The 12,152-nt window shown below is 42.8% G+C and overlaps 1 long non-coding RNA gene across 2 annotated transcripts; it reads right to left on the reverse strand.

Annotated features, from left to right (window-relative positions):
* Positions 1-543: 543 nt before the first annotated feature.
* LOC145520490 (uncharacterized) lies at positions 544-2,944 on the reverse strand. 2 transcript variants are annotated; one of them, XR_014064509.1, is made up of 4 exons: positions 2,405-2,944; positions 2,162-2,250; positions 1,962-2,052; positions 544-808 (listed from the first exon to the last, which is right to left on the reverse strand). It is a non-coding gene; the product is annotated as an uncharacterized LOC145520490 (long non-coding RNA). The 2 variants fall into 2 exon arrangements; XR_014064510.1 differs by having other exon boundaries at positions 2,162-2,290; positions 2,405-2,928.
* Between the last annotated feature and the right edge of the window lie 9,208 nt (positions 2,945-12,152).

Below are 12,152 nucleotides of genomic sequence, written 5' to 3' on the forward strand. Positions count from 1 at the left end.
TACATAGTGGAGGTGGGGGATCCTCTGAATTAAGGTTTCTATGACTTGTAAGTAAAGGTGTCCTAATTGCCAGAGACACATAATTGATCAGCTTCTGCCATAACACACAGTGCTAAGGTTCCTCTTAACAGATCTTAAGAGGTGATAGATTGGTCTTTGGACCTCAAGTCCTGGAAATACCTTCTCTCAGCTGAGCTTTTGTGTCTCCATTTCTATTCTTCATAACGGCCTGCTTGTTCGGGGTTATTGCAGGGTATCTTTCACACTCATAAAAATTCAACTCCTGAGAACAAGGAGGCCTGAGAAGTCTGACCCCAGCTGGCGGTGAGCCCCAGGTGCATTCAAGACCTTAATAAATAATGGAGCACAAGTAGAAGGAAAAGCAAGAAATGTGGGAAATATGATATCTCAGTTTGGAGGCCCGGTGGACCAGCCCGGCTGTCGTGGGTAGAAACAGATTAAGTGTGAGAAATCACTCATCCCTAATATGCAGGCACTCCACAGGCTCTGCTGTTGTGAGAGGCGTTCAGCCTCAGTAAGTTGCAGGCAACAAAAATGTGCATTTTTTCACTTCAGAGGACTTAGCCAGTTGATTAGCTACAAAAAGTGGGATGTTGGTGGGTAAAAGACTGGCCTTTCACTTCAGGGAATTCTGGTCAGAGTCCTCCAGGAAACGGAGTTCACGTCTCAGCTCTGGGACTCGTGGATAATAGCTCACATCAGAAAACCAACGTGAAGGATGTGGCAAGCGGGTGCTCGGGCAGAGAACTCCTGAAATGTCACCTCCCATCCTCACGGCGGGGAAACCCTTAAAGATATGGCAGAATAAGTGGAGAGAACTGGAAATCCTGCATTAGATATGATTAGACAGAAATCACTTCCTATTTTTGGAGAAACAAAGAATGTGAGGCGCCTACAAAGAAGGTGACCATCCTGGAGGCATTCTTCCTCACTAACTCTGTATGTTTAGTCTTTGTTTTCTTTCTTTTAAGGGAATCTGCTTGTCACTAGGATAGAAAAATCAGGAAAACATTCAGAGATTCACAAATGTCAGTGTACTCAGGGCTGGATTTACCAACAGGCAGACGGGGTTCAGTATAACCTGGTTACATTGCTACTATCAATCTCTGCGGATTTATTTTTTAAATGCTATTGTTTCAAACATCTAACAAAGGACCTCAGCTCCACCACTCAGTAGCTGTGTGACCTTAGGCAATCTTGAAATTTTTAAGCCCCAGGAGTCGCCTGTTATAAGATAAGATAGTGGTGGTAGTGGTTTAGTCACTTAAGTCACCTTTGAGTTTTGCAACTCCATGGACTGTAGCTAAGATAATAAAAGAAAATATTTTATAGGGGTCATCCTGAGAATTGTGAGGTAATTTATGTAAGATACCTTCACATACTAAGCACCAAACCAATACTGGCTAGGATGAATTATTATTATTATATTATTACCGTCAATAAAATTACTAGGGCAGGTCTAGACAAAAATAAAAAATGTGGAGCCCAGTTTCCACAGTCAGCCTTCCAAGTTCACCTTTCTGAGGATCCATCTCCTGCACTGACAATGAAGAAATGACTTGCGCTTGGAGGTCAAGCCTGGATCTAGTGTCTACATTGCTTCTCCCCAGCTGTACAAGCCCTTGATGAGTTACGTACAGGTCTCCCAGCCTGGGTTTCCTTGTTTTCAGAGATGAGGTTATGCACCTGATGGGTCTGCGGTAGAGACCGAATATAGAATCTCTCCATTGTGCCTGAGAGGCGCCCGATGACTCCTGACCCCAGGCTCAGTTGCAGCATCCTGGGTGCGCAATGGTTCTGTCTCACCTGTAGGTGAGCCTCACCTTCCCCAGTCACAACCTCAGTTCTCCAGATCCTGTTTTACTCTCTCTGTTTGAGAGAGTACCTAATTAAAGGTATTAATATCACCCGTTTATTCAAGAATGTTTCTGGTTACTTACTAGGGGCCAGGTACTGGGGTACACCGTGAAGAAAGCAGACGAAACTCCTGTCCTCTGAGAACTTACTTCCACGGGGTTTCAGCTGAGCTGTCTGTTACCAGCAGGAAACAAAGGAAATAGTGCAGACATTGTGAGATGGGGGTCATTATTTCCCCCAGCTTTATATATATATATATGTATATACTCTTTGACATACAGACCTGTATAAGTTCAAGGTACACAGCATCACGATACAACTTACGTGCATCATGAAATGATGACCGCAATAAGCTTGGTGAACATCCAGCGTCTCATGCAGGGACATTAAAAAGATAGACAAAATATTTTTCCTTGTGATGAGAACTCTTAGGATTTACTCTTTGAACAACTTTCACACATAACATACAGCAGCATTCATTATATTTTCCATGTTGCACACTATTACACCCCTAGTGCATATTTACCTTAAAACCAGAAGCTTCTATTTTTGACAGCTTTCAGCCAATTCCCCCTTCCCCAGCCCCCACCTACGATGACCACAAATCTCATCTCTTTTTCTAATAGTTCTCTTGTTTCAATTTGAAGATAATTGACCTACAACAGTATGTTGGTCCTGTTATGCAACATAGTGATTTGATATTTCTACACATTTCAAAATGATCATGATAAGCCTAGTCACTAATTCTTAAGGGTAAATAAATAACATGGAGAAGAGGGAGGGGGATCAGAAGCATTTATGGGTGTGTGTATAAGTGTCTATGTGTTTTTGTGTATCTATGTATGTGTGTGTATGTGTGTATATGTATGTATGTGTGCATGTGTGTGTGTTTATATGTGTGTATGTTTGTGTATATGTGTGTGCATGTAAATTTTAAGGAGGTTGCCCAGGGAAGGCTGACACAGAACTGGACTTTGAGTACAGACTTGAGAGAAGAGGGCAAGAGAAGCTTGCAGGAGATGGGTGGAGAGAGACGCCTTTCCATTCTGTGATCTTGTTATAGAACACAGAATTCACAGGACAGAATTCTTACATCACATTTAGAATTACTAGCTTTCACTCCGAGATCAACCCCAGGGTTTATTCACCCTTGCCTTTCTTCTAACATTACAGATGTAATTATAAACTAGTTATTTGGGGAAACCAAAGCTAACCCTAACCTGGTTCTGACATGACCATGTTCCACTTAATGACAATTGAAAGGATCCTGATTTTCTTTTTCTAATTTAATTTTTATTTTATATTGGAGTATAGTTGATATTCCAATGTTGTGTTAGTTTCAGGTGTATAGCTAAGTGATTCAGTTTTATATATATATGTATATATATATTCTTTTTTCAGATTTTTTCCCATATAGATTATTACAGAATATTGAGAGTAGAGTTCCCTGTAAACATCCTGATTTTCAATGCTTTTCCCCACCCTCTGTCATCGGTCAATATTCTTTTCCGTCAAAAATGCCCTTAGCTGTATCATACCCAGACTGCTGCTCTAAACGCCATGATCCAGGAGCCGAGCAGTGACAGACCCTGACACTATACACAGAAGGTGAAGGTGTGGTTCTCAGAGCTTTATATCATTACCTCATCTCACCCTTTCAACAACTCGGTGAGATACGTTTCTCTACTCTGACCATTTTCTGGAAAAGAAAACTGAGGCATAGAGAGATTAATTCACCCAAAGCTAGGCAGCTGGTAAAGCAGCGGAGTAGGGATGCTGAGTCTGGTAGGATGTCTGACACCACGTCGGTGGTTTTCAAATTGCAGCGCGCAGTAGAGCCCCCGGAAAAGATTGTTAAACCCAAATGGTGGGACCCAACCAAGAGACTCGGAGTCAGTGGATCCGGGGTGGAACCTGGCAGGCAGCATTTCTAACAGTGGTACACTGCATTATGTTGTACTGCTCCAAGCTAGCGGGGACTTACTTCTCGGTGCTGTGACAAAAGAAAACAGTACTGTCTTTTAAAAAAACACTTTCAAGGTAGAACTGCCATATGACCCAGCAATCCGACTCCTAGGCATATACCCAGAGAAAACCATAATTCAGAAGGATACATGCGGTGTTCACAGCAGCATTATTCAAAATAGCCAAGACATGAAAGCAATCTCAATGTCCATCAACAGATGAATGGATAAAGATGTGCTACATACATGCAATGTAATATTACTCAGCCATAAATAGGATGAAATGATGCCATTTGCAGCAACATGGATGCACCTAGACATTATCACCCTAAGTGAAGTAAGTCAGAGAAAGACAAATATCGTATCATATCACTTATATGTGGAATCTTTAAAAAATGATACAAATGAACTTATTTACAAAAGAGACACAGACTCACAGACATAGAAAACAAACTTACGGTTATCAAAGGGGAAATGCAGACAGAGGACTAAATTAGGAGTTTGGGATTAACACACACACAATAATATATATAAAATGGATGATCCAGAAGCACCTGCTGTACAGGGAACTCTGCTCAACTCTCTGTAATAAACTATATGGGAAAAGAATCTGACAAAGAATGGATGGATGGATGTATAATAGATCACTTAGCTCAATACCTAAAACTAACACAACACTGTAAAACAACCACAATAGAAAATAGAAACTAAATTTAAAAAGAGCCTAACTATCAAAGAAAACACCCACTTTCACTCTGTTTATTGATAACAAACTGGGGGTCTGAGTGCTTAGCTTAAATTCAATTGCATCAGCACGGAGCTCCTGTTAGCAGTTCCCAACCTAGTTCACTGTATAAAACAGCGGCACCAAGAAGCTTTAAAAAGGCAGAGTGTGATTAGAGAGATATGAGAGCTTCGGGGCCCACAAAGGTGGCTACACAGAAGATAGGTCACTAAGACAGGAGTCCCCAGTAAGTCCACACCCCTTTGCCAAGCAATGCTGCTTCTACTCCCTTCAAGAACTTAGACCTATTTTTCATCCCTGTTGAATGGAGCTCTCTCAGGACTTCGACAAGTAGAATGTGGTTGATGAGCTTTCCTTCCAGTCCTGGGGCCTCTATCTTAAGAGACCTGTTTTCTTTTGCATCTGCCCTTCCCCACTTGGAACCTTGAAATCATGGGGCTAGAAGCTGCGCAGTCTAGTTTAATGGAGGCTGAACCAGCAGAAGGCGCAGCACTAAAGTCCCCTGGTTCCTGTTCACTCCGCAGGCCCTGCTGTTTCCAGCCCACCACCCGCAGCGACGAAGACCCTCCAGGTAAAGGTTCCACACCCAAGCCGGCCTGGCGATGGAAAGTTCCATCGTTCCCTGCAGGGGTTGCTGGTCCCAGGCGACTCCCAAGCCTGGGAGTTGTGTTTTCCTGTGTGCACCTGGGGCCATGAATCAGGGCCATACTGTTGACTGTCAGGATCATGTAGACTTGCTCCTTTGGAAGTTCTCCTGCCTTCCTTCCAGGTAGGTCAAGAATACTTCCCGGGTGGCTCAGTGGTAAAGAATCCGCCATGGGTTTGCAGGAGACACGGGTTGATCTCTGGGTCAGGAAGATCTCCTGGAGGAAGAAATGGCAACCTTCTCCAGAGTCTTGCCTGGGAAATTCCATGGACAGAGGAGCCTGGCAGGCTACAGACCATGGGGAGGCAAAAGAGTTGGCCACAACTTAGTGACTAAAAACAACAACAAACTGCGCTTTAGATGAGCATAAATAAAACAGGCTCTAGGTTGCTTCATTTTGTATGACTGTCTCTGGGTCCATCAATATCAGAAATCCAAAAAGGAAGGGATATATGTCTGCATATTCTCTACTTTGCTGTAGAGTGAAAAATAACAGAATGTTGTAAAGCAACCATGCCCCCCAACAAAATTAATTAAAAAAAAACCAAACAGAACAAAAAACAGCAAATAGCAAAAAAACTCCACAGTCTATGCAAAGAACTTTGGCCGCTATCTAGGACTTAATAATACTATTTTGTTCTCAATGCCTGTGTGTGTGTTTTACCTATTTATGTATGTTGTGGCCAGTCACTAAATCATGTCTGACTCTTTCGACCCCATGAACTGCAGCACTCCAGGATTCCCTGTCTTTATCTCCTGGAGCTTGCTCAAACTCATGTCCATTGAGTCAGTGATGCCATCCAACCATCTCATCCTCTGCCACCCACTTCTCCTTTTGCCTTCAATTTTTCCCAGCATCAGGATCTTTTCCAATGAGTCGGCTCTTCACATCAGGTGGCCAAAGTATTGGAGCTTCAGCTTCAGCATCAGTTCTTCCAATAAATATTAAGAGTTGATTTCCTTCAGGATTGACTGATTTGATCTCCTTGCTGTTCAAGGGACTCTTAAGAGTCTTCTCCAGCACCACAATTCCAAAGCATCAATTCTTTCGTGCTCAGCCTTCTTTATAGTCTAACTCTCACACCCATACATAGGTACTGGAAAAACCATAGCTTTTACTATACAGAATTTTGTCAGAAAAGTGATGTCTCTGTTTTTTAATATTCTATGTTTGTCATAGCTTTTCTTCCAAGGAGAAAGGGTATAGTGATCATGAGTGCTTGTCACATGAAATTTTATTTTGAAGTAAATGGAATAATTTTGCAGCTAGATTCACTTATAGAAAAAACTAATAATGAATGACAACAAGGAAGTAAACATATGTGGTAAAACATAGGAAACTGTAAGGAAGATGAGATGGGGGTAGGGGGTTAAGACAGGTGCCTCTGTGTTCACATGACCTCACAGACCCCCTCCCAGAGCCTGTGCCCCGAGGGTCATGGGACAACTATCCTGGCCCCCAGGCTGCCCCTCCCTTCCTCTCACCCATCTTCATCTCAGGCTCCTTGGAGACGGGCTCTCCCAGGCTTGAACTTGTTGGAGGAAAGTAAAGAACCGCCTCCTGTGAACTTGGCCCCTTCTCCTGCCTCCTCCTTCCCCAGTCAGCATAAGGGCCTGCCTGCAGACTGGCCCCCTTGTGGAACCCCTTCACAGCCCCTGAAGGCTCTTTCTCTTCCAGCTGGTTCCAGGTCTTCAGCTGTGAGCTTTAAGTCTCTGGCGAGGGCTTAGATTTTCATCTGATAGCGTGAGCCTCCATCACAGTTTTGGAAGACTGGAGGCACTTATGGTGAAATTCCAGTTCAGGACTAGGGACAAGAAACTTACAAGAATCTCTACTGATGTATTTGGGTGTCTGACAAGGGCATGCATCCCACAGAGAAGTAGAGGAGACAGGAACACTCACTATTTAAGCAGTTGACATTTTGTCTCGTATGTATTCCAGGCACTGTTTCATGTCCTGGGGAAGTCAACAAAACACAGGGACCCTGCTGTAGTGAAAATGACATTCTAGTAGCAGACACACATAAGAAAAAAAAAATACACAAAGTAGTTTGAGGAATAATGCCAGATAGGGATAGTAGCTGTGAAAAGTTAAGCAACTTAAGAGGATCAAATATAAGTGTGGTGTGTGTGTGTGTGTGTGTGTGTGTGTGTGTGCAGTGCTGGTGGAGTCACAGTGCTCAGGACAGTCCTCTAGATGGAGAGACGCTTGAGCAGAAAGAAGGATAAGACTCTCTCGGTTGAGGCTGCAAGTGGCCAGGATTCGGGCCAACTTCAGACCACAGATGTGATTGGCCTTGATGACTTGCTTGACTTGGCTACCATACCACACAACATCTGGATTTCAGGCTTCTTTTGAAAAATTGGTCAAAGCAAGGCTGGGCCCACAGTGTCCCAGGACAGCAGCTCCGCGGAGGGAGTGCCAGCTGTCCGCCTCTGAGGATCAGTGTGCGCTCCGACTGGCCTCCCCGTCTCATGCACTTGGCCTGTCTAGCCGCAGAGGATGTTTGAGTTCATCGACCTTTGTTGTAAGATCAGCAAACAAACAAAAACAAAAACAAAAATCAAGGCCTTTCTGCCTCTGGACACGATTAGTGAATGGGCTCTGCCGTGTTTGAGCATCTATATTTGGAAGACCATGCATTTGGAAAAGTGATCGTTCAGTCAATGAACATTCTTTTTAAACTTTTAAAATTTTTAATTGAACTACAGTTGATTTACAAAAATTGTACTAATTTCTGCTGTACAGCAGAGTGACTCAGTTACATATATATATATATATATATATATATATATATATATATATATATATATCTCCCTTTTCTCATATCCTTTTCCCTTATGGTTTATCCCGGGAGGTTGAATATAGGACTTTGTTGTCTATTCCTTCTAAATGTAACAGTTTGCATCTCCCGATTCCAACCTCCTACTCCATCGCTGTCCCTCCAGTCCCCCGCCTGGCAACCACAAGTTTATTTTCTATATCTGTGAATCTGTTTCTGTTTCATAGTTAAGTTCATTTGGGCCGTATTTCAGATTCCACATATAAGTAATATCATATGGTATCTGTCTTTATTTTTCTGACGTACTTCACTTAGCTTGATAATCTCTGGTCGCATCCATGTTGCTGCAAATGGCATCATTTCGTTCTTTCTCGTGGCTGAGTAGTATTCCATTGCATATACGTACTGCTTCTTCCTCATCCATTCATCTGTCGATGGACATTTAGACTGTTTCCATGTCTTGGCTGTTGTGAATAGTGATGCTGTGAACACTGGGGTCCATGCATCTTTTTTGAGCTATAGTTTTATCTGGGTATACGTCCAGGAGTGGGATTGCTGGATCATTCAGCAACTCTATTTCAGCCAGTCAACATTCTTGATCCCTATGCTAGAGTCATTCAGAGAGGAAACAATGAGGAGAGAAATGTCCCCTGACCTCAAGGGACTCACAGTCAAACGGTAAAGACAGAGACAGAGGACAGGGTCCTAGCGCTGCGGCAGAGTGCTCAGGGGGCCAGCCTCCTCCCCCGGGCTGAAAGCCGAGAGAAGTTTCCTCTGCTGGGAAGTATGGCGGTTATGGGGGTGGGGAAGCGTCTAGAAGAAAAAAAGCATAACTAGCTCTTGGAGGTGAAAAGGACCGGGGACGACCCCGTGCCTAAAATTTCCCCCACTCCACGCTCACCATGCCTCTTACCCTCACTGGGCCCTCACTCTGTAGTTCTGAAATTTCTTACAATGTTGCCTGTATCAAAGCTTTGCCCAAAAGTCAGCTGTGTTGGAGAAACTCCTTTTTCCCTTCCCTGGTCCTGGGGTGTTCAAGACAGAGGAACAGGTTGGACATAGAGATTTCAGAACACTCAGTCCTATTTCTCTGATATCCTCTTCATTTTTATCTGCTATCTCTTTCTGAAATTCTTAATAGCTTTTCAACCTCTTAGATTGAGCTTCTTAATCTCTCATTGGCTTCACAGGTTCACCTTCATATATTTTGTGTGCATGTGTACGAAGTCATGGCAGTCATGTCCAACTTTTTGTGACCCCGTGGATGTAGCCCGCCAGGCTTCTCCATCTGTGTGATTTTCCAGGCAAGAATAGTGGAGTGGGTTGCTATTTCCTATTCCAGGGGATCTTCCCAACCCAGGGATCGAACCCGAGTCTCTTACATCTCCTGCGTGGGCAGGCAGGTAGGTTCTTTACCACTAGCGCCCCTTGAGAAGCCTCATATATTGTCGGGGGGAGGGCTTCAGGTTTCTGAGGGATATCCTAGACTTTCTCTTCTCTTCATTGTGTGTTTATTTATATTTTGTTATCATCATTGAATTGTTCAAATTCTTTGTTTTTGATTGCTCTTCTTTCATAACAGTCAGTTCTGGTTTTGGCAATCTGAGATATTCTCATATTTCTCTGAAGATATTAATTGGTATCTTTAAAGTTTTCCCTGTTATGTAAATTAATTTTCTTTGAGGTGTGTTGAATAAGTGAGTGAGTGAGTGTGTTTAGAGAGCTTTCTGTATGTCTAATGATTCTTGATGACCGTGATTATAAGTAAAGCATTAACAATCCTTTAGAAGCTCTTACGGACTCGTGTTCCTATAAAAATTTTATATTGGAGTCCTAACCCCCAGGACCTCAGAATATGATGGCATCTGGAGACAGAGTCTTCTGAAAGGTAAAATGAGGGCATATGAGGAGCCCCCAGTTGTATGTGGCTGAGTGTCTTTAAGAGGAGATTGGGATACCCAGACCACAGAAGGATCATGTGAAGACAGAAGGAAAAGATAAGACAAGGAGAGGGACCTCAGAAGAAGCCAACCTACTGATGCCTCGATCTCAGCCATCCAGAATTAAAGGAAAATAAATTTATCTTGTTTAAGCCATCCATTCTGTGGGATCTGGTTATGATAACCCTCTCAAACTAATACAGATATAAGGCTGTCATCGCTTTGGGGTGATTTGCTAGAGAACTGGTTCTTCCATTAATGCTGATCCCTCTCTCTCATGAAACTTTTAAAATTTACTCTTAACTTTCAAATGGATAATAGAGTATTCTTAACTATGGTGATCATGTTGTACATTTTTAGAGCTTAGTTTTCTTATAACTGGAAGTTTATGCTTTTGACCCCCTTCTCCCAGTTCACCTACTCCTCATCCTCTACCTCTGGGATCCACAAATTCGGTCTCTGTTTCTGTGAGATTTTTTTTCACATCAGTGAGATCATAGATCATACAGTATTTCTCTTTCTCTATCTGACTTAAGGGCTTCCCTCGTGGTTCAGTGGTAAAGAATCCACCTGCTAATGCAGGAGACGCAAAAGATGTAGTTTTGATCCCTAGTTTTGATCCAGGGAAAGATCCCCTGGAGAAGGAAATGGCAACCCACTCCAGTATTCTTGCCTGGAAAATCCCAGGGACAGAGAAGTCCATGGGGTTGCAAAGAGTTGGACATGACTTAGCAACTAAACAGCAACACAACAATCTGACTTAAATTACTTAGTACCATGTCTTCAAGGTTTTTATGCCTGACAAGTATATATCAGATTTGAAAGATTTTTTTTTTAATTGCTCTTATACCCAGTAGAAAGTGAAGTGAGGTCTGTGAACTAGGTAAGCTGCCTATCATCTCTTTGCATTTCAGTTTCCTCACTTGCCAAATAATGGGATAAGACTGAGTAACTGGGTCCCCAGTCCAAGTGGTTATTAGACTGATCTCGGTTGCTTGTTTATAACCCAGATCCCTAGGCCTCAGGGTCAAAAATTGGACCTCGTAAGTCTGACATGGAAAGCCTGAGGCTAAACAATCCTTTTGTGCCCTTAACACCTGAATAGCTTCGTCTCTGAATTTCGGGTCTATTACTTGATTTCTTTTTTAACTAGAAATTCTTTTATGAAGGACAAATATGCTAACTATTTTCACAATTAGACCCATTTGGAGCCTTACACTGAGCCTCAATATTGCATGAAATAGACCATGCATTATCACCATGTGGAAGCACTTAGTTGATGGAGTAGCTGGAAGGGACAGGGTGGGGTGTTAGGAGAGGATGCTACGTGATTTGAAAAAAGTTTTTAAAATGTATTTACAAAGAAAGTAATGACTTCCCTGGTGGCTCAGAGGGTAAAGCGTCTGCCTGCAATGCGGGAGACTTGGGTTCGATCCCTGGGTCAGGAAGATCCCCTGCAGAAGGAAATGGCAACCCACTCCAGTATTCTTGCCTGGAGAATCCCATGGGCAGAGAAGCCTGGTAGGCTACAGTCCATGGGATCACAAAGAGTCGGACTCGACTGACTTCACTTATCTCTTATGGAAAGTAAAATATATTTTTTCACATAACTTGAAAACTAAAGGCCAGAATTTTTTTCTTGTCTGCCATGACATGCAGGAAATAGAACCTGTTCCCTGTACAAGCTCAAGCTGGGAGTTAGAGGTGGGGTGGCAGATGGTGTCATGAGATTTTCAGGTTTATCCAAGAGGGTCATGGGTCTAAAAAGGTTTCCAAGCACCGCAGCAGTGAGATGGACTGGTTTCTGAAGAAAAGTGAGAAAAGAAAACCATTAAGTTCAACTGTTACTCTTCCAACTGAATATTGAAACCACTTGGGAAAAAGTTTTGAGTGAGGTTTACAGTCAGAAGCAACGTTGGTGTTTTTGAGGTTTGCACGTGAGCCGCCATTTAGCTGTATTTAGCTGTACCACACTCTTCCTAGATATGTGATTAAGTGCCATATTTTGAAGCTTTCGAAAGTGTTAAGCTGCTTGTTACACTGGGCTGACTCATGCAAAGGCTCATTTGGATGAGTGGATTTGTGTGTTGCGTTATGGCTTAGTGGACAGAGGATTTGGGAGGTTGGAATTTCCATTCTCCTTTCTCAGTGACGTAGTGCATGCACGCTGAGTATCTAAGAACACTAAGGTCACTG

Source organism: Giraffa tippelskirchi, chromosome 9, assembly GCF_054371585.1.
Source record: "Giraffa tippelskirchi isolate mGirTip1 chromosome 9, T2T-mGirTip1v1.2.pri, whole genome shotgun sequence".
NCBI lineage: Eukaryota > Metazoa > Chordata > Mammalia > Artiodactyla > Giraffidae > Giraffa > Giraffa tippelskirchi.